The sequence below is a fragment of the Pseudophryne corroboree genome, chromosome 4, assembly GCF_028390025.1.
Source record: "Pseudophryne corroboree isolate aPseCor3 chromosome 4, aPseCor3.hap2, whole genome shotgun sequence".
Classification (NCBI taxonomy): Eukaryota; Metazoa; Chordata; class Amphibia; order Anura; family Myobatrachidae; genus Pseudophryne; species Pseudophryne corroboree.
In genome coordinates this window covers 18,349,256-18,376,002 of record NC_086447.1, presented here as the reverse complement: position 1 = coordinate 18,376,002, position 26,747 = coordinate 18,349,256, and the positions used below count along the sequence as shown (strand labels likewise).

General features: G+C 36.7%; 18 non-coding genes across 18 annotated transcripts; 5 read left to right on the top strand and 13 right to left on the bottom strand.

The window, feature by feature from the left end:
* Window positions 1–90: 90 nt before the first annotated feature.
* On the bottom strand, window positions 91–164 carry TRNAN-GUU (transfer RNA asparagine (anticodon GUU)). The gene has a single exon. It is a non-coding gene; the product is annotated as a tRNA-Asn (tRNA).
* Window positions 165–350: 186 nt separating this feature from the next.
* TRNAM-CAU (transfer RNA methionine (anticodon CAU)) lies at window positions 351–422 on the top strand. The gene has a single exon. It is a non-coding gene; the product is annotated as a tRNA-Met (tRNA).
* Window positions 423–1,255: 833 nt separating this feature from the next.
* TRNAN-GUU (transfer RNA asparagine (anticodon GUU)) lies at window positions 1,256–1,329 on the bottom strand. The gene has a single exon. It is a non-coding gene; the product is annotated as a tRNA-Asn (tRNA).
* A 1,090-nt stretch (window positions 1,330–2,419) lies between these two features.
* Window positions 2,420–2,493, bottom strand: TRNAN-GUU (transfer RNA asparagine (anticodon GUU)). Its single transcript has one exon. It is a non-coding gene; the product is annotated as a tRNA-Asn (tRNA).
* A 186-nt stretch (window positions 2,494–2,679) lies between these two features.
* On the top strand, window positions 2,680–2,751 carry TRNAM-CAU (transfer RNA methionine (anticodon CAU)). Its single transcript has one exon. It is a non-coding gene; the product is annotated as a tRNA-Met (tRNA).
* An 829-nt stretch (window positions 2,752–3,580) lies between these two features.
* On the bottom strand, window positions 3,581–3,654 carry TRNAN-GUU (transfer RNA asparagine (anticodon GUU)). Its single transcript has one exon. It is a non-coding gene; the product is annotated as a tRNA-Asn (tRNA).
* Window positions 3,655–4,741: 1,087 nt separating this feature from the next.
* Window positions 4,742–4,815, bottom strand: TRNAN-GUU (transfer RNA asparagine (anticodon GUU)). Its single transcript has one exon. It is a non-coding gene; the product is annotated as a tRNA-Asn (tRNA).
* Window positions 4,816–5,902: 1,087 nt separating this feature from the next.
* TRNAN-GUU (transfer RNA asparagine (anticodon GUU)) lies at window positions 5,903–5,976 on the bottom strand. Its single transcript has one exon. It is a non-coding gene; the product is annotated as a tRNA-Asn (tRNA).
* A 1,093-nt stretch (window positions 5,977–7,069) lies between these two features.
* On the bottom strand, window positions 7,070–7,143 carry TRNAN-GUU (transfer RNA asparagine (anticodon GUU)). Its single transcript has one exon. It is a non-coding gene; the product is annotated as a tRNA-Asn (tRNA).
* A 1,087-nt stretch (window positions 7,144–8,230) lies between these two features.
* Window positions 8,231–8,304, bottom strand: TRNAN-GUU (transfer RNA asparagine (anticodon GUU)). Its single transcript has one exon. It is a non-coding gene; the product is annotated as a tRNA-Asn (tRNA).
* Window positions 8,305–9,398: 1,094 nt separating this feature from the next.
* TRNAN-GUU (transfer RNA asparagine (anticodon GUU)) lies at window positions 9,399–9,472 on the bottom strand. The gene has a single exon. It is a non-coding gene; the product is annotated as a tRNA-Asn (tRNA).
* A 186-nt stretch (window positions 9,473–9,658) lies between these two features.
* On the top strand, window positions 9,659–9,730 carry TRNAM-CAU (transfer RNA methionine (anticodon CAU)). The gene has a single exon. It is a non-coding gene; the product is annotated as a tRNA-Met (tRNA).
* Window positions 9,731–10,559: 829 nt separating this feature from the next.
* On the bottom strand, window positions 10,560–10,633 carry TRNAN-GUU (transfer RNA asparagine (anticodon GUU)). The gene has a single exon. It is a non-coding gene; the product is annotated as a tRNA-Asn (tRNA).
* Window positions 10,634–13,155: 2,522 nt separating this feature from the next.
* Window positions 13,156–13,227, top strand: TRNAL-CAA (transfer RNA leucine (anticodon CAA)). Its single transcript has one exon. It is a non-coding gene; the product is annotated as a tRNA-Leu (tRNA).
* Window positions 13,228–16,387: 3,160 nt separating this feature from the next.
* Window positions 16,388–16,461, bottom strand: TRNAN-GUU (transfer RNA asparagine (anticodon GUU)). Its single transcript has one exon. It is a non-coding gene; the product is annotated as a tRNA-Asn (tRNA).
* A 186-nt stretch (window positions 16,462–16,647) lies between these two features.
* TRNAM-CAU (transfer RNA methionine (anticodon CAU)) lies at window positions 16,648–16,719 on the top strand. The gene has a single exon. It is a non-coding gene; the product is annotated as a tRNA-Met (tRNA).
* Window positions 16,720–19,887: 3,168 nt separating this feature from the next.
* Window positions 19,888–19,961, bottom strand: TRNAN-GUU (transfer RNA asparagine (anticodon GUU)). The gene has a single exon. It is a non-coding gene; the product is annotated as a tRNA-Asn (tRNA).
* A 5,743-nt stretch (window positions 19,962–25,704) lies between these two features.
* TRNAN-GUU (transfer RNA asparagine (anticodon GUU)) lies at window positions 25,705–25,778 on the bottom strand. The gene has a single exon. It is a non-coding gene; the product is annotated as a tRNA-Asn (tRNA).
* Between the last annotated feature and the right edge of the window lie 969 nt (window positions 25,779–26,747).

Genomic DNA, 26,747 nt, shown 5'->3' with positions numbered 1-26,747 from the left:
GAAGGCCAGGTACCCTACACCATAAGAGGTGGTTTGAAATTTTGACTTGTCTACTTAAAGATCAGCAAAATTTGATCACAAGGTCAATTACGTCCCTGGGTGGGATTGAACCACCAACCTTTCGGTTAACAGCCGAATGCGCTAACCGATTGCGCCACAGAGACACCTTGCAAAAGCATGTACTGACAAAGGCTAAAAAGCATTCATCTAGAAAGTTTCCTAGAAAAAAGTTAAAAAGGCAAAAATCTGGAGAGTTTTGCAAGATTTTTCTTCCATTGACAAACGAAGAAACACATTGGTACTTTGACATGATGAGTGAGTACTTCAGGATCTCTGACACTTACATGAGCAGCAGAGTGGCGCAGCGGAAGCGTGCTGGGCCCATAACCCAGAGGTCGGTGGATCGAAACCATCCTCTGCTATGTGCACTTATTTTTTGGTTAATTAAATTCTTCCAAAACTGGAATTGATATTTTGACTCTTTTATTTTTACTTAAAGTACAATAACTTTTAACATTTTAATTTGTTTTAATAGTATATTGACAGCATTGTTTTCTTTCAGAAATCCACTTAATTTTCTTTACCCTATTACTGAAATGGTAATTGACAAAAACAAGCTACATTGTCACCAGAAGAGCAATGCAAAATGTACAATTGATATTTCAAAATCATCTTTCCAGCTTGAATTTCAATGATGCATTGGGGCAACGATTTTGTGAGAAACATCTTCACCCTTAAAGAAAGATTTTCTTAACTTCTTACCTGTGTGCTGATTAGATATCACCTGGTTTTCACATTAAACAGATTCCCACTTGAGAAAGCAGCAAGGATGCAGTGAGGTTTATGTTTCCTGGTGTCAACCTGTATTATTTCAGTGGACATTGTAATGAGGATGCATCTTGCTGCCTTTCCAATGAAGCAAGTTTTAATCAGTAATAGGTGAAAAACCATTCCTACAAAGGTGTTAATCAGAGACTTAGCTTTGTGGACACTTTTCAGAGAGCAAATGTGTTAGCATAAAAATAAAGCCATAAAATGGAGAGCTGATTAATCACTCAATTGGATTTCTCTGCCTGCATAATTTTTTTTCTCTGCAACCCCATGCTAAATTGTGCTTCCTGTTTTTTATAAAATGACAATCAAATATGACTCTGATTGCATCAGAGAAGGCCAGGTACCCTACACCATAAGAGGTGGTTTGAAATTTTGACTTGTCTACTTAAAGATCAGCAAAATTTGATCACAAGGTCAATTACGTCCCTGGGTGGGATTGAACCACCAACCTTTCGGTTAACAGCCGAATGCGCTAACCGATTGCGCCACAGAGACACCTTGCAAAAGCATGTACTGACAAAGGCTAAAAAGCATTCATCTAGAAAGTTTCCTAGAAAAAAGTTAAAAAGGCAATAATCTGGAGAGTTTTGCAAGATTTTTCTTCCATTGACAAACGAAGAAACACATTGGTACTTTGACATGATGAGTGAGTACTTCAGGATCTCTGACACTTACATGAGCAGCAGAGTGGCGCAGCGGAAGCGTGCTGGGCCCATAACCCAGAGGTCGGTGGATCAAAACCATCCTCTGCTATGTGCACTTATTTTTTTAATTAAATTCTTCCAAAACTGGAATTGATATTTTGACTCTTTTATTTTTACTTAAAGTACAATAACTTTTAACATTTTAATTTGTTTTAATAGTATATTGACAGCATTGTTTTCTTTCAGAAATCCACTTAATTTTCTTTACCCTATTACTGAAATGGTAATTGACAAAAACAAGCTACATTGTCACCAGAAGAGCAATGCAAAATGTACAATTGATATTTCAAAATCATCTTTCCATCTTGAATTTCAATGATGCATTGGGGCAACGATTTTGTGAGAAACATCTTCACCCTTAAAGAAAGATTTTCTTAACTTCTTACCTGTGTGCTGATTAGATATCACCTGGTTTTCACATTAAACAGATTCCCACTTGAGAAAGCAGCAAGGATGCAGTGAGGTTTATGTTTCCTGGTGTCAACCTGTATTATTTCAGTGGACATTGTAATGAGGATGCATCTTGCTGCCTTTCCAATGAAGCAAGTTTTAATCAGTAATAGGTGAAAAACCATTCCTACAAAGGTGTTAATCAGAGACTTGGCTTTGTGGACACTTTTCAGAGAGCAAATGTGTTAGCATAAAAATAAAGCCATAAAATGGAGAGATGATTAATCACTCAATTGGATTTCTCTGCCTGCATCATTTTTTTTCTCTGCAACCCCATGCTAAATTGTGCTTCCTGTTTTTTATAAAATGACTTAATCAAATATGACTCTGATTGCATCAGAGAAGGCCAGGTACCCTACACCATAAGAGGTGGTTTGAAATTTTGACTTGTCTACTTAAAGATCAGCAAAATTTGATCACAAGGTCAATTACGTCCCTGGTTGGGATTGAACCACCAACCTTTCGGTTAACAGCCGAATGCGCTAACCGATTGCGCCACAGAGACAGCTTGCAAAAGCATGTACTGACAAAGGCTAAAAAGCATTCATCTAGAAAGTTTCCTAGAAAAAGGTTAAAAAGGCAATAATCTGGAGAGTTTTGCAAGATTTTTCTTCCATTGACCAACGAAGAAACACATTGGTACTTTCACATGATGAGTGAGTACTTCAGGATCTCTGACACTTACATGAGCAGCAGAGTGGCGCAGCGGAAGCGTGCTGGGCCCATAACCCAGAGGTCGGTGGATCGAAACCATCCTCTGCTATGTGCACTTATTTTTTTGTTAAATAAATTCTTCCAAAACTGGAATTGATATTTTGACTCTTTTATTTTTACTTAAAGTACAATAACTTTTAACATTTTAATTTGTTTTAATAGTATATTGACAGCATTGTTTTCTTTCAGAAATCCACTTAATTTTCTTTACCCTATTACTGAAATGGTAATTGACAAAAACAAGCTACATTGTCACCAGAAGAGCAATGCAAAATGTACAATTGATATTTCAAAATCATCTTTCCATCTTGAATTTCAATGATGCATTGGGGCAACGATTTTGTGAGAAACATCTTCACCCTTAAAGAAAGATTTTATTAACTTCTTACCTGTGTGCTGATTAGATATCACCTGGTTTTCACATTAAACAGATTCCCACTTGAGAAAGCAGCAAGGATGCAGTGAGGTTTATGTTTCCTGGTGTCAACCTGTATTATTTCAGTGGACATTGTAATGAGGATGCATCTTGCTGCCTTTCCAATGAAGCAAGTTTTAATCAGTAATAGGTGAAAAACCATTCCTACAAAGGTGTTAATCAGAGACTTGGCTTTGTGGACACTTTTCAGAGAGCAAATGTGTTAGCATAAAAATAAAGCCATAGTATGGAGAGCTGATTAATCACTCAATTGGATTTCTCTGCCTGCATAATTTTTTTTCTCTGCAACCCCATGCTAAATTGTGCTTCCTGTTTTTTATAAAATGACTTAATCAAATCTGATTGCATCAGAGAAGGCCAGGTACCCTACACTATAAGAGGTGGTTTGAAATTTTGACTTGTCTACTTAAAGATCACCAAAATTTGATCACAAGGTCAATTACGTCCCTGGGTGGGATTGAACCACCAACCTTTCGGTTAACAGCCAAATGCGCTAACCGATTGCGCCACAGAGACAGCTTGCAAAAGCATGTACTGACAAAGGCTAAAAAGCATTCATCTAGAAAGTTTCCTAGAAAAAGGTTAAAAAGGCAATAATCTGGAGAGTTTTGCAAGATTTTTCTTCCATTGACCAACGAAGAAACACATTGGTACTTTCACATGATGAGTGAGTACTTCAGGATCTCTGACACTTACATGAGCAGCAGAGTGGCGCAGCGGAAGCGTGCTGGGCCCATAACCCAGAGGTCGGTGGATCAAAACCATCCTCTGCTATGTGCACTTAATTTTTTGTTAATTAAATTCTTCCAAAACTGGAATTGATATTTTGACTCTTTTATTTTTACTTACAGTACAATAACTTTTAACATTTTAATTTGTTTTAATAGTATATTGACAGCATTGTTTTCTTTCAGAAATCCACTTAATTTTCTTTACCCTATTACTGAAATGGTAATTGACAAAAACAAGCTACATTGTCACCAGATGAGCAATGCAAAATGTACAATTGATATTTCAAAATCATCTTTCCATCTTGAATTTCAATGATGCATTGGGGCAACGATTTTGTGAGAAACATCTTCACCCTTAAAGAAAGATTTTTTTAACTTCTTACCTGTGTGCTGATTAGATATCACCTGGTTTTCACATTAAACAGATTCCCACTTGAGAAAGCAGCAAGGATGCAGTGAGGTTTATGTTTCCTGGTGTCAACCTGTATTATTTCAGTGGACATTGTAATGAGGATGCATCTTGCTGCCTTTCCAATGAAGCAAGTTTTAATCAGTAATAGGTGAAAAACCATTCCTACAAAGGTGTTAATCAGAGACTTGGCTTTGTGGACACTTTTCAGAGAGCAAATGTGTTAGCATAAAAATAAAGCCATAGTATGGAGAGCTGATTAATCACTCAATTGGATTTCTCTGCCTGCATAATTTTTTTTCTCTGCAACCCCATGCTAAATTGTGCTTCCTGTTTTTTATAAAATGACTTAATCAAATCTGATTGCATCAGAGAAGGCCAGGTACCCTACACTATAAGAGGTGGTTTGAAATTTTGACTTGTCTACTTAAAGATCACCAAAATTTGATCACAAGGTCAATTACGTCCCTGGGTGGGATTGAACCACCAACCTTTCGGTTAACAGCCAAATGCGCTAACCGATTGCGCCACAGAGACAGCTTGCAAAAGCATGTACTGACAAAGGCTAAAAAGCATTCATCTAGAAAGTTTCCTAGAAAAAGGTTAAAAAGGCAATAATCTGGAGAGTTTTGCAAGATTTTTCTTCCATTGACCAACGAAGAAACACATTGGTACTTTCACATGATGAGTGAGTACTTCAGGATCTCTGACACTTACATGAGCAGCAGAGTGGCGCAGCGGAAGCGTGCTGGGCCCATAACCCAGAGGTCGGTGGATCAAAACCATCCTCTGCTATGTGCACTTAATTTTTTGTTAATTAAATTCTTCCAAAACTGGAATTGATATTTTGACTCTTTTATTTTTACTTACAGTACAATAACTTTTAACATTTTAATTTGTTTTAATAGTATATTGACAGCATTGTTTTCTTTCAGAAATCCACTTAATTTTCTTTACCCTATTACTGAAATGGTAATTGACAAAAACAAGCTACATTGTCACCAGATGAGCAATGCAAAATGTACAATTGATATTTCAAAATCATCTTTCCATCTTGAATTTCAATGATGCATTGGGGCAACGATTTTGTGAGAAACATCTTCACCCTTAAAGAAAGATTTTTTTAACTTCTTACCTGTGTGCTGATTAGATATCACCTGGTTTTCACATTAAACAGATTCCCACTTGAGAAAGCAGCAAGGATGCAGTGAGGTTTATGTTTCCTGGTGTCAACCTGTATTATTTCAGTGGACATTGTAATGAGGATGCATCTTGCTGCCTTTCCAATGAAGCAAGTTTTAATCAGTAATAGGTGAAAAACCATTCCTACAAAGGTGTTAATCAGAGACTTGGCTTTGTGGACACTTTTCAGAGAGCAAATGTGTTAGCATAAAAATAAAGCCATAAAATGGAGAGCTGATTAATCACTCAATTGGATTTCTCTGCCTGCATCATTTTTTTTCTCTGCAACCCCATGCTAAATTGTGCTTCCTGTTTTTTATAAAATGACTTAATCAAATCTGATTGCATCAGAGAAGGCCAGGTACCCTACACTATAAGAGGTGGTTTGAAATTTTGACTTGTCTACTTAAAGATCACCAAAATTTGATCACAAGGTCAATTACGTCCCTGGGTGGGATTGAACCACCAACCTTTCGGTTAACAGCCGAATGCGCTAACCGATTGCGCCACAGAGACAGCTTGCAAAAGCATGTACTGACAAAGGCTAAAAAGCATTCATCTAGAAAGTTTCCTAGAAAAAGGTTAAAAAGGCAATAATCTGGAGAGTTTTGCAAGATTTTTCTTCCATTGACCAACGAAGAAACACATTGGTACTTTCACATGATGAGTGAGTACTTCAGGATCTCTGACACTTACATGAGCAGCAGAGTGGCGCAGCGGAAGCGTGCTGGGCCCATAACCCTGAGGTCAGTGGATCAAAACCATCCTCTGCTATGTGCACTTATTTTTTTGTTAATTAAATTCTTCCAAAACTGGAATTGATATTTTGACTCTTTTATTTTTACTTACAGTACAAAAACTTTTAACATTTTAATTTGTTTTAATAGTATATTGACAGCATTGTTTTCTTTCAGAAATCCACTTAATTTTCTTTACCCTATTACTGAAATGGTAATTGACAAAAACAAGCTACATTGTCACCAGATGAGCAATGCAAAATGTACAATTGATATTTCAAAATCATCTTTCCATCTTGAATTTCAATGATGCATTGGGGCAACGATTTTGTGAGAAACATCTTCACCCTTAAAGAAAGATTTTTTTAACTTCTTACCTGTGTGATGATTAGATATCACCTGGTTTTCACATTAAACAGATTCCCACTTGAGAAAGCAGCAAGGATGCAGTGAGGTTTATGTTTCCTGGTGTCAACCTGTATTATTTCAGTGAACATTGTAATGAGGATGCATCTTTCTGCCTTTCCAATGAAGCAAGTTTTAATCAGTAATAGGTGAAAAACCATTCCTACAAAGGTGTTAATCAGAGACTTGGCTTTGTGGACACTTTTCAGAGAGCAAATGTGTTAGCATAAAAATAAAGCCATAAAATGGAGAGCTGATTAATCACTCAATTGGATTTCTCTGCCTGCATCATTTTTTTTCTCTGCAACCCCATGCTAAATTGTGCTTCCTGTTTTTTATAAAATGACTTAATCAAATATGACTCTGATTGCATCAGAGAAGGCCAGGTACCCTACACCATAAGAGGTGGTTTGAAATTTTGACTTGTCTACTTAAAGATCAGCAAAATTTGATCACAAGGTCAATTACGTCCCTGGTTGGGATTGAACCACCAACCTTTCGGTTAACAGCCGAATGCGCTAACCGATTGCGCCACAGAGACAGCATGCAAAAGCATGTACTGACAAAGGCTAAAAAGCATTCATCTAGAAAGTTTCCTAGAAAAAGGTTAAAAAGGCAATAATCTGGAGAGTTTTGCAAGATTTTTCTTCCATTGACCAACGAAGAAACACATTGGTACTTTCACATGATGAGTGAGTACTTCAGGATCTCTGACACTTACATGAGCAGCAGAGTGGTGCAGCGGAAGCGTGCTGGGCCCATAACCCAGAGGTCGGTGGATCGAAACCATCCTCTGCTATGTGTACTTATTTTTTTGTTAATTAAATTCTTCCAAAACTGGAATTGATATTTTGACTCTTTTATTTTTACTTAAAGTACAATAACTTTTAACATTTTAATTTGTTTTAATAGTATATTGACAGCATTGTTTTCTTTCAGAAATCCACTTAATTTTCTTTACCCTATTACTGAAATGGTAATTGACAAAAACAAGCTACATTGTCACCAGAAGAGCAATGCAAAATGTACAATTGATATTTCAAAATCATCTTTCCATCTTGAATTTCAATGATGCATTGGGGCAACGATTTTGTGAGAAACATCTTCACCCTTAAAGAAAGATTTTCTTAACTTCTTACCTGTGTGCTGATTAGATATCACCTGGTTTTCACATTAAACAGATTCCCACTTGAGAAAGCAGCAAGGATGCAGTGAGGTTTATGTTTCCTGGTGTCAACCTGTATTATTTCAGTGGACATTGTAATGAGGATGCATCTTGCTGCCTTTCCAATGAAGCAAGTTTTAATCAGTAATAGGTGAAAAACCATTCCTACAAAGGTGTTAATCAGAGACTTGGCTTTGTGGACACTTTTCAGAGAGCAAATGTGTTAGCATAAAAATAAAGCCATAAAATGGAGAGCTGATTAATCACTCAATTGGATTTCTCTGCCTGCATAATTTTTTTTCTCTGCAACCCCATGCTAAATTGTGCTTCCTGTTTTTTATAAAATGACTTAATCAAATCTGATTGCATCAGAGAAGGCCAGGTACCCTACACTATAAGAGGTGGTTTGAAATTTTGACTTGTCTACTTAAAGATCACCAAAATTTGATCACAAGGTCAATTATGTCCCTGGGTGGGATTGAACCACCAACCTTTCGGTTAACAGCCGAATGCTCTAACCGATTGCGCCACAGAGACAGCTTGCAAAAGCATGTACTGACAAAGGCTAAAAAGCATTCATCTAGAAAGTTTCCTAGAAAAAGGTTAAAAAGGCAATAATCTGGAGAGTTTTGCAAGATTTTTCTTCCATTGACCAACGAAGAAACACATTGGTACTTTCATATGAGGAGTGAGTACTTCAGGATCTCTGACACTTACATGAGCAGCAGAGTGGTGCAGCGGAAGCGTGCTGGGCCCATAACCCTGAGGTCGGTGGATCAAAACCATCCTCTGCTATGTGCACTTATTTTTTTGTTAATTAAATTCTTCCAAAACTGGAATTGATATTTTGACTCTTTTATTTTTACTTACAGTACAATAACTTTTAACATTTTAATTTGTTTTAATAGTATATTGACAGCATTGTTTTCTTTCAGAAATCCACTTAATTTTCTTTACCCTATTACTGAAATGGTAATTGACAAAAACAAGCTACATTGTCACCAGATGAGCAATGCAAAATGTACAATTGATATTTCAAAATCATCTTTCCATCTTGAATTTCAATGATGCATTGGGGCAACGATTTTGTGAGAAACATCTTCACCCTTAAAGAAAGATTTTTTTAACTTCTTACCTGTGTGCTGATTAGATATCACCTGGTTTTCACATTAAACAGATTCCCACTTGAGAAAGCAGCAAGGATGCAGTGAGGTTTATGTTTCCTGGTGTCAACCTGTATTATTTCAGTGGACATTGTAATGAGGATGCATCTTGCTGCCTTTCCAATGAAGCAAGTTTTAATCAGTAATAGGTGAAAAACCATTCCTACAAAGGTGTTAATCAGAGACTTGGCTTTGTGGACACTTTTCAGAGAGCAAATGTGTTAGCATAAAAATAAAGCCATAAAATGGAGAGCTGATTAATCACTCAATTGGATTTCTCTGCCTGCATAATTTTTTTTCTCTGCAACCCCATGCTAAATTGTGCTTCCTGTTTTTTTATAAAATGACTTAATCAAATCTGACTCTGATTGCATCAGAGAAGGCCGGGTACCCTACACTATAAGAGGTGGTTTGAAATTTTGACTTGTCTACTTAAAGATCACCAAAATTTGATCACAAGGTCAATTACGTCCCTGGGTGGGATTGAACCACCAACCTTTCGGTTAACAGCCGAATGCGCTAACCGATTGCGCCACAGAGTCAGCTTGCAAAAGCATGTACTGACAAAGGCTAAAAAGCATTCATCTAGAAAGTTTCCTAGAAAACGGTTAAAAAGGCAATAATCTGGAGAGTTTTGCAAGATTTTTCTTCCATTGACCAACGAAGAAACAGATTGGTACTTGCACATGATGAGTGAGTACTTCAGGATCTCTGACACTTACATGAGCAGCAGAGTGGCGCAGCGGAAGCGTGCTGGGCCCATAACCCAGAGGTCGGTGGATCGAAACCATCCTCTGCTATGTGCACTTATTTTTTTGTTAATTAAATTCTTCCAAAACTGGAATTGATATTTTGACTCTTCTATTTTTACTTAAAGTACAATAACTTTTAACATTTTAATTTGTTTTAATAGTATATTGACAGCATTGTTTTCTTTCAGAAATCCACTTAATTTTCTTTACCCTATTACTGAAATGGTAATTGACAAAAACAAGCTACATTGTCACCAGAAGAGCAATGCAAAATGTACAATTGATATTTCAAAATCATCTTTCCATCTTGAATTTCAATGATGCATTGGGGCAACGATTTTGTGAGAAACATCTTCACCCTTAAAGAAAGATTTTCTTAACTTCTTACCTGTGTGCTGATTAGATATCACCTGGTTTTCACATTAAACAGATTCCCACTTGAGAAAGCAGCAAGGATGCAGTGAGGTTTATGTTTCCTGGTGTCAACCTGTATTATTTCAGTGGACATTGTAATGAGGATGCATCTTGCTGCCTTTCCAATGAAGCAAGTTTTAATCAGTAATAGGTAAAAAACCATTCCTACAAAGGTGTTAATCAGAGACTTGGCTTTGTGGACACTTTTCAGAGAGCAAATGTGTTAGCATAAAAATAAAGCCATAAAATGGAGAGCTGATTAATCACTCAATTGGATTTCTCTGCCTGCATAATTTTTTTTCTCTGCAACCCCATGCTAAATTGTGCTTCCTGTTTTTTTTAAAATGACTTAATCAAATCTAATTGCATCAGAGAAGGCCAGGTACCCTACACTATAAGAGGTGGTTTGAAATTTTGACTTGTCTACTTAAAGATCACCAAAATTTGATCACAAGGTCAATTACGTCCCTGGGTGGGATTGAACCACCAACCTTTCGGTTAACAGCCGAATGCGCTAACCGATTGCGCCACAGAGACAGCTTGCAAAAGCATGTACTGACAAAGGCTAAAAAGCATTCATCTAGAAAGTTTCCTAGAAAAAGGTTAAAAAGGCAATAATCTGGAGAGTTTTGCAAGATTTTTCTTCCATTGACCAACGAAGAAACACATTGGTACTTTCACATGATGAGTGAGTACTTCAGGATCTCTGACACTTACATGAGCAGCAGAGTGGCGCAGCGGAAGCGTGCTGTGCCCATAACCCAGAGGTCTGTGGATCGAAACCATCATCTGCTATGTGCACTTATTTTTTTGTTAATTAAATTCTTCCAAAACTGGAATTGATATTTTGACTCTTTTATTTTTACTTAAAGTACAATAACTTTTAACATTTTAATTTGTTTTAATAGTATATTGACAGCATTGTTTTCTTTCAGAAATCCACTTAATTTTCTTTACCCTATTACTGAAATGGTAATTGACAAAAACAAGCTACATTGTCACCAGATGAGCAATACAAAATGTACAATTGATATTTCAAAATCATCTTTCCATCTTGAATTTCAATGATGCATTGGGGCAACGATTTTGTGAGAAACATCTTCACCCTTAAAGAAAGATTTTCTTAACTTCTTACCTGTGTGCTGATTAGATATCACCTGGTTTTCACATTAAACAGATTCCCACTTGAGAAAGCAGCAAGGATGCAGTGAGGTTTATGTTTCCTGGTGTCAACCTGTATTATTTCAGTGGACATTGTAATGAGGATGCATCTTGCTGCCTTTCCAATGAAGCAAGTTTTAATCAGTAATAGGTGAAAAACCATTCCTACAAAGGTGTTAATCAGAGACTTGGCTTTGTGGACACTTTTCAGAGAGCAAATGTGTTAGCATAAAAATAAAGCCATAAAATGGAGAGCTGATTAATCACTCAATTGGATTTCTCTGCCTGCATAATTTTTTTTCTCTGCAACCCCAAGCTAAATTGTGCTTCCTGTTTTTTTATAAAATGACTTAATCAAATATGACTCTGATTGCATCAGAGAAGGCCAGGTACCCTACACCATAAGAGGTGGTTTGAAATTTTGACTTGTCTACTTAAAGATCAGCAAAATTTGATCACAAGGTCAATTACTTCCCTGTTTGGGATTGAACCACCAACCTTTCGGTTAACAGCCGAATGCGCTAACCGATTGCGCCACAGAGTCAGCTTGCAAAAGCATGTACTGACAAAGGCTAAAAAGCATTCATCTAGAAAGTTTCCTAGAAAAAGGTTAAAAAGGCAATAATCTGGAGAGTTTTGCAAGATTTTTCTTCCATTGACCAATGAAGAAACACATTGGTACTTTCACATGATGAGTGAGTACTTCAGGATCTCTGACACCTACATGAGCAGCAGAGTGGCGCAGCGGAAGCGTGCTGGGCCCAAAACCCAGAGGTCGGTAGATCGAAACCATCCTCTGCTATTTGCACTTATTTTTTTGTTAATTAAATTCTTCCAAAACTGGAATTGATATTTTGACTCTTTTATTTTTACTTAAAGTACAATAACTTTTAACATTTTAATTTGTTTTAATAGTATATTGACAGCATTGTTTTCTTTCAGAAATCCACTTAATTTTCTTTACCCTATTACTGAAATGGTAATTGACAAAAACAAGCTACATTGTCACCAGATGAGCAATACAAAATGTACAATTGATATTTCAAAATCATCTTTCCATCTTGAATTTCAATGATGCATTGGGGCAACGATTTTGTGAGAAACATCTTCACCCTTAAAGAAAGATTTTCTTAACTTCTTACCTGTGTGCTGATTAGATATCACCTGGTTTTCACATTAAACAGATTCCCACTTGAGAAAGCAGCAAGGATGCAGTGAGGTTTATGTTTCCTGGTGTCAACCTGTATTATTTCAGTGGACATTGTAATGAGGATGCATCTTACTGCCTTTCCAATGAAGCAAGTTTTAATCAGTAATAGGTGAAAAACCATTCCTACAAAGGTGTTAATCAGAGACTTGGCTTTGTGGACACTTTTCAGAGAGCAAATGTGTTAGCATAAAAATAAAGCCATAAAATGGAGAGCTGATTAATCACTCAATTGGATTTCTCTGCCTGCATAATTTTTTTTCTCTGCAACCCCAAGCTAAATTGTGCTTCCTGTTTTTTTATAAAATGACTTAATCAAATATGACTCTGATTGCATCAGAGAAGGCCAGGTACCCTACACCATAAGAGGTGGTTTGAAATTTTGACTTGTCTACTTAAAGATCAGCAAAATTTGATCACAAGGTCAATTACTTCCCTGGTTGGGATTGAACCACCAACCTTTCGGTTAACAGCCGAATGCGCTAACCGATTGCGCCACAGAGACAGCTTGCAAAAGCATGTACTGACAAAGGCTAAAAAGCATTCATCTAGAAAGTTTCCTAGAAAAAGGTTAAAAAGGCAATAATCTGGAGAGTTTTGCAAGATTTTTCTTCCATTGACCAACGAAGAAACACATTGGTACTTTCACATGATGAGTGAGTACTTCAGGATCTCTGACACTTACATGAGCAGCAGAGTGGCGCAGCGGAAGCGTGCTGGGCCCAAAACCCAGAGGTCGGTGGATCGAAACCATCCTCTGCTATTTGCACTTATTTTTTTGTTAATTAAATTCTTCCAAAACTGGAATTGATATTTTGACTCTTTTATTTTTACTTAAAGTACAATAACTTTTAACATTTTAATTTGTTTTAATAGTATATTGACAGCATTGTTTTCTTTCAGAAATCCACTTAATTTTCTTTACCCTATTACTGAAATGGTAATTGACAAAAACAAGCTACATTGTCACCAGAAGAGCAATGCAAAATGTACAATTGATATTTCAAAATCATCTTTCCAGCTTGAATTTCAATGATGCATTGGGGCAATGATTTTGTGAGAAACATCTTCACCCTTAAAGAAAGATTTTCTTAACTTCTTACCTGTGTGCTGATTAGATATCACCTGGTTTTCACATTAAACAGATTCCCACTTGAGAAAGCAGCAAGGATGCAGTGAGGTTTATGTTTCCTGGTGTCAACCTGTATTATTTCAGTGGACATTGTAATGAGGATGCATCTTGCTGCCTTTCCAATGAAGCAAGTTTTAATCAGTAATAGGTAAAAAACCATTCCTACAAAGGTGTTAATCAGAGACTTGGCTTTGTGGACACTTTTCAGAGAGCAAATGTGTTAGCATAAAAATAAAGCCATAAAATGGAGAGCTGATTAATCACTCAATTGGATTTCTCTGCCTGCATAATTTTTTTTCTCTGCAACCCCATGCTAAATTGTGCTTCCTGTTTTTTTTTAAATGACTTAATCAAATCTGATTGCATCAGAGAAGGCCAGGTACCCTACACTATAAGAGGTGGTTTGAAATTTTGACTTGTCTACTTAAAGATCACCAAAATTTGATCACAAGGTCAATTACGTCCCTGGGTAGGATTGAACCACCAACCTTTCGGTTAACAGTCGAATGCGCTAACCGATTGCGCCACAGAGACTACTTGCAAAAGCATGTACTAACAAAGGCTAAAAAGCATTCATCTAGAAAATTTCCTAGAAAAAGGTTAAAAAGGCAATAATCTGGAGAGTTTTGCAAGATTTTTCTTCCATTGACCAACAAAGAAACACATTGGTACTTTCAGATGATGAGTGAGTACTTCAGGATCTCTGACACTTACATGAGCAGCAGAGTGGCGCAGCGGAAGCGTGCTGGGCCCATAACCCAGAGGTCGTTGGATTGAAACCATCCTCTGCTATGTGCACTTATTTTTTTGTTAATTAAATTCTTCCAAAACTGGAATTGATATTTTGACTCTTTTATTTTTACTTAAAGTACAATAACTTTTAACATTTTAATTTGTTTTAATAGTATATTGACAGCATTGTTTTCTTTCAGAAATCCACTTAATTTTCTTTACCCTATTACTGAAATGGTAATTGACAAAAACAAGCTACATTGTCACCAGAAGAGCAATGCAAAATGTACAATTGATATTTCAAAATCATCTTTCCATCTTGAATTTCAATGATGCATTGGGGCAACGATTTTGTGAGAAACATCTTCACCCTTAAAGAAAGATTTTCTTAACTTCTTACCTGTGTGCTGATTAGATATCACCTGGTTTTCACATTAAACAGATTCCCACTTGAGAAAGCAGCAAGGATGCAGTGAGGTTTATTTTTCCTGGTGTCAACCTGTATTATTTCAGTGGACATTGTAATGAGGATGCATCTTGCTGCCTTTCCAATGAAGCAAGTTTTAATCAGTAATAGGTGAAAAACCATTCCTACAAAGGTGTTAATCAGAGACTTGGCTTTGTGGACACTTTTCAGAGAGCAAATGTGTTAGCATAAAAATAAAGCCATAAAATGGAGAGCTGATTAATCACTCAATTGGATTTCTCTGCCTGCATAATTTTTTTTTTCTCTGCAACCCCATGCTAAATTGTGCTTCCTGTTTTTTATAAAATGACTTAATCAAATCTGACTCTGATTGCATCAGAGAAGGCCAGGTACCCTACACTATAAGAGGTGGTTTGAAATTTTGACTTGTCTACTTAAAGATCAGCAAAATTTGATCACAAGGTCAATTACGTCCCTGGGTGGTATTGTACCACCAACCTTTCGGTTAATAGCCGAATGCGCTAACCGATTGCACCACAGAGACAACTTGCAAAAGCATGTACTGACAAAGGCTAAAAAGCATTCATCTAGAAAGTTTCCTAGAAAAAGGTTAAAAAAGGCAATAATCTGGAGAGTTTTGCAAGATTTTTCTTCCATTGACCAACGAAGAAACACATTGGTACTTTCACATGATGAGTGAGTACTTCAGGATCTCTGACACTTACATGAGAAGCAGAGTGGCACAGCGGAAGCGTGCTGGGCCCATAACCCAGAGGTCATTGGTTCGAAACCATCCTCTGCTATGTGCATTATTTTTTTGTTAATTAAATTCTTCCAAAACCGGAATTGATATTTTGACTCTTTTATTTTTACTTAAAGTACAATAACTTTTAACATTTTAATTCGTTTTAATAGTATATTGACAGCATTGTTTTCTTTCAGAAATCCACTTAATTTTCTTTACCCTATTACTGAAATGGTAATTGACAAAAACAAGCTACATTGTCACCAGAAGAGCAATGCAAAAGGTACAATTGATATTTCAAAATCATCTTTCCAGCTTGAATTTCAATGATGCATTGGGGCAACGATTTTGTGAGAAACATCTTCACCCTTAAAGAAAGATTTTCTTAACTTCTTACCTGTGTGCTGATTAGATATCACCTGGTTTTCACATTAAACAGATTCCCACTTGAGAAAGCAGCAAGGATGCAGTGAGGTTTATGTTTCCTGGTGTCAACCTGTATTATTTCAGTGGACATTGTAATGAGGATGCATCTTGCTGCCTTTCCAATGAAGCAAGTTTTAATCAGTAATAGGTGAAAAACCATTCCTACAAAGGTGTTAATCAGAGACTTGGCTTTGTGGACACTTTTTCAGAGAGCAAATGTGTTAGCATAAAAATAAAGCCATAAAATGGAGAGCTGATTAATCACTCAATTGGATTTCTCTGCCTGCATAATTTTTTTTCTCTGCAACCCCATGCTAAATTGTGCTTCCTGTTTTTTTTTAAATGACTTAATCAAATCTGATTGCATCAGAGAAGGCCAGGTACCCTACACTATAAGAGGTGGTTTGAAATTTTGACTTGTCTACTTAAAGATCAGCAAAATTTGATCACAAGGTCAATTACGTCCCTGGGTGGGATTGAACCACCAACCTTTCGGTTAACAGCCGAATGCGCTAACCGATTGCGCCACAGAGACAGCTTGCAAAAGCATGTACTGACAAAGGCTAAAAAGCATTCATCTAGAAAGTTTCCTAGAAAAAGGTTAAAAAGGCAATAATCTGGAGAGTTTTGCAAGATTTTTCATCCATTGACCAACGAAGAAACACATTGGTACTTTCACATGATGAGTGAGTACTTCAGGATCTCTGACACTTACATGAGCAGCAGAGTGGCGCAGCGGAAGCGTGCTGGGCCCATAACCCAGAGGTCGGTGGATCGAAACCATCCTCTGCTATGTGCACTTATTTTTTTGTTAATTAAATTCTTCCAAAACTGGAATTGATATTTTCACTCTTTTATTTTTACTTAAAGTACAATAACTTTTAACATTTTAATTTGTTTTAATAGTATATTGACAGCATTGTTTTCTTTCAGAAATCCACTTAATTTTCTTTACCCTATTACTGAAATGGTAATTGACAAAAACAAGCTACATTGTCACCAGAAGAGCAATGCAAAATGTACAATTGATATTTCAAAATCATCTTTCCAGCTTGAATTTCAATGATGCATTGGGGCAACGATTTTGTGAGAAACATCTTCACCCTTAAAGAAAGATTTTCTTAACTTCTTACCTGTGTGCTGATTAGATATCACCTGGTTTTCACATTAAACAGATTCCCACTTGAGAAAGCAGCAAGGATGCAGTGAGGTTTATGTTTCCTGGTGTCAACCTGTATTATTTCAGTGGACATTGTAATGAGGATGCATCTTGCTGCCTTTCCAATGAAGCAAGTTTTAATCAGTAATAGGTGAAAAACCATTCCTACAAAGGTGTTAATCAGAGACTTGGCTTTGTGGACACTTTTCAGAGAGCAAATGTGTTAGCATAAAAATAAAGCCATAAAATGGAGAGCTGATTAATCACTCAATTGGATTTCTCTGCCTGCATAATTTTTTTTCTCTGCAACCCCATGCTAAATTGTGCTTCCTGTTTTTTATAAAATGACTTAATCAAATCTGACTCTTATTGCATCAGAGAAGGCCAGGTACCCTACACTATAAGAGGTGGTTTGAAATTTTGACTTGTCTACTTAAAGATCAGCAAAATTTGATCACAAGGTCAATTACGTCCCTGGGTGGTATTGAACCACCAGCCTTTCGATTAACAGCCGAATGCGCTAACCGATTGCACCACAGAGACAACTTGCAAAAGCATGTACTAACAAAGGCTAAAAAGCATTCATCTAGAAAGTTTCCTAGAAAAAGGTTAAAAAGGCAATAATCTGGAGAGTTTTGCAAGATTTTTCTTCCATTGACCAACGAAGAAACACATTGGTACTTTCAGATGATGAGTGAGTACTTCAGGATCTCTGACACTTACGTGAGCAGCAGAGTGGCGCAGCGGAAGCGTGCTGAGCCCATAACCCAGAGGTCGGTGGATCAAAACCATCCTCTGCTATGTGCACTTATTTTTTTGTTAATTAAATTCTTCCAAAACTGGAATTGATATTTTGACTCTTTTATTTTTACCTAAAGTACAATAACTTTTAACATTTTAATTTGTTTTAATAGTATATTGACAGCATTGTTTTCTTTCAGAAATCCACTTAATTTTCTTTACCCTATTACTGAAATGGTAATTGACAAAAACAAGCTACATTGTCACCAGAAGAGCAATGCAAAATGTACAATTGATATTTCAAAATCATCTTTCCATCTTGAATTTCAATGATGCATTGGGGCAACGATTTTGTGAGAAACATCTTCACCCTTAAAGAAAGATTTTCTTAACTTCTTACCTGTGTGCTGATTAGATATCACCTGGTTTTCACATTAAACAGATTCCCACTTGAGAAAGCAGCAAGGATGCAGTGAGGTTTATGTTTCCTGGTGTCAACCTGTATTATTTCAGTGGACATTGTAATGAGGATGCATCTTGCTGCCTTTCCAATGAAGCAAGTTTTAATCAGTAATAGGTGAAAAACCATTCCTACAAAGGTGTTAATCAGAGACTTGGCTTTGTGGACACTTTTCAGAGAGCAAATGTGTTAGCATAAAAATAAAGCCATAAAATGGAGAGCTGATTAATCACTCAATTGGATTTCTCTGCCTGCATATTTTTTTTTCTCTGCAACCCCATGCTAAATTGTGCTTCCTGTTTTTTATAAAATGACTTAATCAAATCTGACTCTGATTGCATCAGAGAAGGCCAGGTACCCTACACTATAAGAGGTGGTTTGAAATTTTGACTTGTCTACTTAAAGATCAGCAAAATTTGATCACAAGGTCAATTACGTCCCTGGGTGGTATTGAACAACCAGCCTTTCGGTTAACAGCCGAATGCGCTAACCGATTGCACCACAGAGACAACTTGCAAAAACATGTACTGACAAAGGCTAAAAAGCATTCATCTAGAAAGTTTCCTAGAAAAAGGTTAAAAAGGCAATAATCTGGAGAGTTTTGCAAGATTTTTCTTCCATTGACCAACGAAGAAACACATTGGTACTTTCACATGATGAGTGAGTACTTCAGGAACTCTGACACTTATGTGAGCAGCAGAGTGGCGCAGCGGAAGCGTGCTGGGCCCATAACCCAGAGGTTGGTGGATCGAAACCATCCTCTGCTATGTGCACTTATTTTTTTGTTAATTAAATTCTTCCAAAACTGGAATTGATATTTTGACTCTTTTATTTTTACTTAAAGTACAATAACTTTTAACATTTTAATTTGTTTTAATAGTATATTGACAGCATTGTTTTCTTTCAGAAATCCACTTAATTTTCTTTACCCTATTACTGAAATGGTAATTGACAAAAACAAGCTACATTGTCACCAGAAGAGCAGTGCAAAATGTACAATTGATATTTCAAAATCATCTTTCCAGCTTGAATTTCAATGATGCATTGGGGCAACGATTTTGTGAGAAACATCTTCACCCTTAAAGAAAGATTTTCTTAACTTCTTACCTGTGTGCTGATTAGATATCACCTGGTTTCACATTAAACAGATTCCCACTTGAGAAAGCAGCAAGGATGCAGTGAGGTTTATGTTTCCTGGTGTCAACCTGTATTATTTCAGTGGACATTGTAATGAGGATGCATCTTGCTGCCTTTCCAATGAAGCAAGTTTTAATCAGTAATAGGTGAAAAACCATTCCTACAAAGGTGTTAATCAGAGACTTGGCTTTGTGGACACTTTTCAGAGAGCAAATGTGTTTGGCATAAAAATAAAGCCATAAAATGGAGAGCTGATTAATCACTCAATTGGATTTCTCTGCCTGCATAATTTTTTTCTCTGCAACCCCATGCTAAATTGTGCTTCCTGTTTTTTATAAAATGACTTAATCAAATATGACTCTGATTGCATCAGAGAAGGCCAGGTACCCTACACCATAAGAGGTGGTTTGAAATTTTGACTTGTCTACTTAAAGATCACCAAAATATGATCACAAGGTCAATTACGTCCCTCGGTGGGATTGAACCACCAACCTTTCGGTTAACAGCCGAATGCGCTAACCGATTGCGCCACAGAGACAGCTTGCAAAAGCATGTGCTGACAAAGGCTAAAAAGCATTCATCTAGAAAGTTTCCTAGAAAAAGGTTAAAAAGGCAATAATCTGGAGAGTTTTGCAAGATTTTTCTTCCATTGACCAACAAAGAAACACATTGGTACTTTCACATGATGAGTGAGTACTTCAGGATCTCTGACACTTACATGAGCAGCAGAGTGGTGCAGCAGAAGCGTGCTGGGCCCATAACCCCGAGGTCGGTGGATCGAAACCATCCTCTGCTATGTGCACTTATTTTTTTGTTAATTAAATTCTTCCAAAACTGGAATTGATATTTTGACTCTTTTATTTTTACTTAAAGTACAATAACTTTTAACATTTTAATTTGTTTTAATAGTATATTGACAGCATTGTTTTCTTTCAGAAATCCACTTAATTTTCTTTACCCTATTACTGAAATGGTAATTGACAAAAACAAGCTACATTGTCACCAGAAGAGCAATGCAAAATGTACAATTGATATTTCAAAATCATCTTTCCAGCTTGAATTTCAATGATGCATTGGGGCAACGATTTTGTGAGAAACATCTTCACCCTTAAATAAAGATTTTCTTAACTTCTTACCTGTGTGCTGATTAGATATCACCTGGTTTTCACATTAAACAGATTCCCACTTGAGAAAGCAGCAAGGATGCAGTGAGGTTTATGTTTCCTGGTGTCAACCTGTATTATTTCAGTGGACATTGTAATGAGGATGCATCTTGCTGCCTTTCCAATGAAGCAAGTTTTAATCAGTAATAGGTGAAAAACCATTCCTACAAAGGTGTTAATCAGAGACTTGGCTTTGTGGACACTTTTCAGAGAGCAAATGTGTTAGCATAAAAATAAAGCCATAAAATGGAGAGCTGATTAATCACTCAATTGGATTTCTCTACCTGCATAATTTTTTTTCTCTGCAACCCCATGCTAAATTGTGCTTCCTGTTTTTTATAAAATGACTTAATCAAATCTGACTCTGATTGCATCAGAGAAGGCCAGGTACCCTACACTATAAGAGGTGGTTTGAAATTTTGACTTGTCTACTTAAAGATCAGCAAAATTTGATCACAAGGTCAATTACGTCCCTGGGTGGTATTGTACCACCAGCCTTTCGGTTAATAGCCGAATGCGCTAACCGATTGCACCACAGAGACAACTTGCAAAAGCATGTACTGACAAAGGCTAAAAAGCATTCATCTAGAAAGTTTCCTAGAAAAAGGTTAAAAAGGCAATAATCTGGAGAGTTTTGCAAGATTTTTCTTCCATTGACCAACGAAGAAACACATTGGTACTTTCATATGATGAGTGAGTACTTCAGGATCTCTGACACTTACATGAGCAGCAGAGTGGCACAGCGGAAGCGTGCTGGGCATATAACCAAGAGGTCATAGGATCGAAACCATCCTCTGCTATGTGCACTTATTTTTTTGTTAATTAAATTCTTCCAAAACCGGAATTGATATTTTGACTCTTTTATTTTTACTTAAAGTACAATAACTTTTAACATTTTAATTTGTTTTAATAGTATATTGACAGCATTGTTTTCTTTCAGAAATCCACTTAATTTTCTTTACCCTATTACTGAAATGGTAATTGACAAAAACAAGCTACATTGTCACCAGAAGAGCAATGCAAAATGTACAATTGATATTTCAAAATCATCTTTCCAGCTTGAATTTCAATGATGCATTGGGGCAACGATTTTGTGAGAAACATCTTCACCCTTAAATAAAGATTTTCTTAACTTCTTACCTGTGTGCTGATTAGATATCACCTGGTTTTCACATTAAACAGATTCCCACTTGAGAAAGCAGCAAGGATGCAGTGAGGTTTATGTTTCCTGGTGTCAACCTGTATTATTTCAGTGGACATTGTAATGAGGATGCATCTTGCTGCCTTTCCAATGAAGCAAGTTTTAATCAGTAATAGGTGAAAAACCATTCCTACAAAGGTGTTAATCAGAGACTTGGCTTTGTGGACACTTTTCAGAGAGCAAATGTGTTAGCATAAAAATAAAGCCATAAAATGGAGAGCTGATTAATCACTCAATTGGATTTCTCTGCCTGCATATTTTTTTTCCTCTGCAACCCCATGCTAAATTGTGCTTCCTGTTTTTTATAAAATGACTTAATCAAATCTGACTCTGATTGCATCAGAGAAGGCCAGGTACCCTACACTATAAGAGGTGGTTTGAAATTTTGACTTGTCTACTTAAAGATCAGCAAAATTTGATCACAAGGTCAATTACGTCCCTGGGTGGTATTGAACAACCAGCCTTTCGGTTAACAGCCGAATGCGCTAACCGATTGCACCACAGAGACAACTTGCAAAAGCATGTACTGACAAAGGCTAAAGTTTCCTAGAAAAAGGTTAAAAAGGCAATAATCTGGAGAGTTTTGCAAGATTTTTCTTCCATTGACCAACGAAGAAACACATTGGTACTTTCACATGATGAGTGAGTACTTCAGGATCTCTGACACTTACGTGAGCAGCAGAGTGGCGCAGCGGAAGCGTGCTGGGCCCATAACCCAGAGGTTGGTGGATTGAAACCATTCTCTGCTATGTGCACTTATTTTTTTGTTAATTAAATTCTTCCAAAACTGGAATTGATATTTTGACTCTTTTATTTTTACTTAAAGTACAATAACTTTTAACATTTTAATTTGTTTTAATAGTATATTGACAGCATTGTTTTCTTTCAGAAATCCACTTAATTTTCTTTACCCTATTACTGAAATGGTAATTGACAAAAACAAGCTACATTGTCACCAGAAGAGCAATGCAAAATGTACAATTGATATTTCAAAATCATCTTTCCAGCTTGAATTTCAATGATGCATTGGGGCAACGATTTTGTGAGAAACATCTTCACCCTTAAAGAAAGATTTTCTTAACTTCTTACCTGTGTGCTGATTAGATATCACCTGGTTTTCACATTAAATAGATTCCCACTTGAGAAAGCAGCAAGGATGCAGTGAGGTTTATGTTTCCTGGTGTCAACCTGTATTATTTCAGTGGACATTGTAATGAGCATGCATCTTGCTGCCTTTCCAATGAAGCAAGTTTTAATCAGTAATAGGTAAAAAACCATTCCTACAAAGGTGTTAATCAGAGACTTGGCTTTGTGGACACTTTTCAGAGAGCAAATGTGTTAGCATAAAAATAAAGCCATAAAATGGAGAGCTGATTAATCACTCAATTGGATTTCTCTGCCTGCATAATTTTTTTTCTCTGCAACCCCATGCTAAATTGTGCTTCCTGTTTTTTATAAAATGACTTAATCAAATATGACTCTGATTGCATCAGAGAAGGCCAGGTACCCTACACCATAAGAGGTGGTTTGAAATTTTGACTTGTCTACTTAAAGATCACCAAAATTTGATCACAAGGTCAATTACGTCCCTGGGTGGGATTGAACCACCAACCTTTCGGTTAACTGCCGAATGCACTAACCGATTGCACCACAGAGACAGCTTGCAAAAGCATGTGCTGACAAAGGCTAAAAAGCATTCATCTAGAAAGTTTCCTAGAAAAAGGTTAAAAAGGCAATAATCTGGAGAGTTTTGCAAGATTTTTCTTCCATTGACCAACGAAGAAACACATTGGTACTTTCACATGATGAGTGAGTACTTCAGGATCTCTGACACTGACATGAGCAGCAGAGTGGCGCAGCGGAAGCGTGCTGGGCCCATAACCGTGAGGTCGGTGGATCGAAACCATCCTCTGCTATGTGCACTTATTTTTTTGTTAATTAAATTCTTCCAAAACTGGAATTGATATTTTGACTCTTTTATTTTTACTTAAAGTACAATAACTTTTAACATTTTAATTTGTTTTAATAGTATATTGACAGCATTGTTTTCTTTAAGAAATCCACTTAATTTTCTTTACCCTATTACTGAAATGGTAATTGACAAAAACAAGCTACATTGTCACCAGAAGAGCAATGCAAAATGTACAATTGATATTTCAAAATCATCTTTCCAGCTTGAATTTCAATGATGCATTGGGGCAACGATTTTGTGAGAAACATCTTCACCCTTAAAGAAAGATTTTCTTAACTTCTTACCTGTGTGCTGATTAGATATCACCTGGTTTTCACATTAAACAGATTCCCACTTGAGAAAGCAGCAAGGATGCAGTGAGGTTTATGTTTCCTGGTGTCAACCTGTATTATTTCAGTGGACATTGTAATGAGGATGCATCTTGCTGCCTTTCCAATGAAGCAAGTTTTAATCAGTAATAGGTGAAAAACCATTCCTACAAAGGTGTTAATCAGAGACTTGGCTTTGTGGACACTTTTCAGAGAGCAAATGTGTTAGCATAAAAATAAAGCCATAAAATGGAGAGCTGATTAATCACTCAATTGGATTTCTCTGCCTGCATATTTTTTTTCTCTGCAACCCCATGCTAAATTGTGCTTCCTGTTTTTTTTTAAATGACTTAATCAAATATGACTCTGATTGCATCAGAGAAGGCCAGGTACCCTACACTATAAGAGGTGGTTTGAAATTTTGACTTGTCTACTTAAAGATCAGCAAAATTTGATCACAAGGTCAATTACGTCCCTGGGTGGTATTGAACAACCAGCCTTTCGGTTAACAGCCGAATGCGCTAACCGATTGCACCACAGAGACAACTTGCAAAAGCATGTACTGACAAAGGCTAAAAAGCATTCATCTAGAAAGTTTCCTAGAAAAAGGTTAAAAAGGCAATAATCTGTAGAGTTTTGCAAGATTTTTCTTCCATTGACCAACGAAGAAACACATTGGTACTTTCACATGATGAGTGAGTACTTCAGGAACTCTGACACTTACGTGAGCAGCAGAGTGGCGCAGCGGAAGCGTGCTGGGCCCATAACCCAGAGGTTGGTGGATCGAAACCATCCTCTGCTATGTGCACTTATTTTTTTGTTAATTAAATTCTTCCAAAACTGGAATTGATATTTTGACTCTTTTATTTTTACTTAAAGTACAATAACTTTTAACATTTTAATTTGTTTTAATAGTATATTGACAGCATTGTTTTCTTTCAGAAATCCACTTAATTTTCTTTACCCTATTACTGAAATGGTAATTGACAAAAACAAGCTACATTGTCACCAGAAGAGCAATGCAAAATGTACAATTGATATTTCAAAATCATCTTTCCAGCTTGAATTTCAATGATGCATTAGGGCAACGATTTTGTGAGAAACATCTTCACCCTTAAAGAAAGATTTTCTTAACTTCTTACCTGTGTGCTGATTAGATATCACCTGGTTTTCACATTAAACAGATTCCCACTTGAGAAAGCAGCAAGGATGCAGTGAGGTTTATGTTTCCTGGTGTCAACCTGTATTATTTCAGTGGACATTGTAATGAGGATGCATCTTGCTGCCTTTCCAATGAAGCAAGTTTTAATCAGTAATAGGTGAAAAACCATTCCTACAAAGGTGTTAATCAGAGACTTGGCTTTGTGGACACTTTTCAGAGAGCAAATGTGTTAGCATAAAAATAAAGCCATAAAATGGAGAGCTGATTAATCACTCAATTGGATTTCTCTGCCTGCATAATTTTTTTTCTCTGCAACCCCATGCTAAATTGTGCTTCCTGTTTTTTATAAAATGACTTAATCAAATATAACTCTGATTGCATCAGAGAAGGCCAGGTACCCTACACCATAAGAGGTGGTTTGAAATTTTGACTTGTCTACTTAAAGATCACCAAAATTTGATCACAAGGTCAATTACGTCCCTGGGTGGGATTGAACCACCAACCTTCCGGTTAACAGCCGAATGCGCTAACCGACTGCGCCACAGAGACAGCTTGCAAAAGCATGTGCTGACAAAGGCTAAAAAGCATTCATCTAGAAAGTTTCCTAGAAAAAGGTTAAAAAGGCAATAATCTGGAGAGTTTTGCAAGATTTTTCTTCCATTGACCAACGAAGAAACACATTGGTACTTTCACATGATGAGTGAGTACTTCAGGAACTCTGACACTTGCGTGAGCAGCAGAGTGGCGCAGCGGAAGCGTGCTGGGCCTATAACCCAGAGGTTGGTGGATCGAAACCATCCTCTGCTATGTGCACTTATTTTTTTGTTAATTAAATTCTTCCAAAACTGGAATTGATATTTTGACTCTTTTATTTTTACTTAAAGTACAATAACTTTTAACATTTTAATTTGTTTTAATAGTATATTGACAGCATTGTTTTCTTTCAGAAATCCACTTAATTTTCTTTACCCTATTACTGAAATGGTAATTGACAAAAACAAGCTACATTGTCACCAGAAGAGCAATGCAAAATGTACAATTGATATTTCAAAATCATCTTTCCAGCTTGAATTTCAATGATGCATTAGGGCAACGATTTTGTGAGAAACATCTTCACCCTTAAAGAAAGATTTTCTTAACTTCTTACCTGTGTGCTGATTAGATATCACCTGGTTTTCACATTAAACAGATTCCCACTTGAGAAAGCAGCAAGGATGCAGTGAGGTTTATGTTTCCTGGTGTCAACCTGTATTATTTCAGTGGACATTGTAATGAGGATGCATCTTGCTGCCTTTCCAATGAAGCAAGTTTTAATCAGTAATAGGTGAAAAACCATTCCTACAAAGGTGTTAATCAGAGACTTGGCTTTGTGGACACTTTTCAGAGAGCAAATGTGTTAGCATAAAAATAAAGCCATAAAATGGAGTGCTGATTAATCACTCAATTGGATTTCTCTGCCTGCATAATTTTTTTTCTCTGCAACCCCATGCTAAATTGTGCTTCCTGTTTTTTATAAAA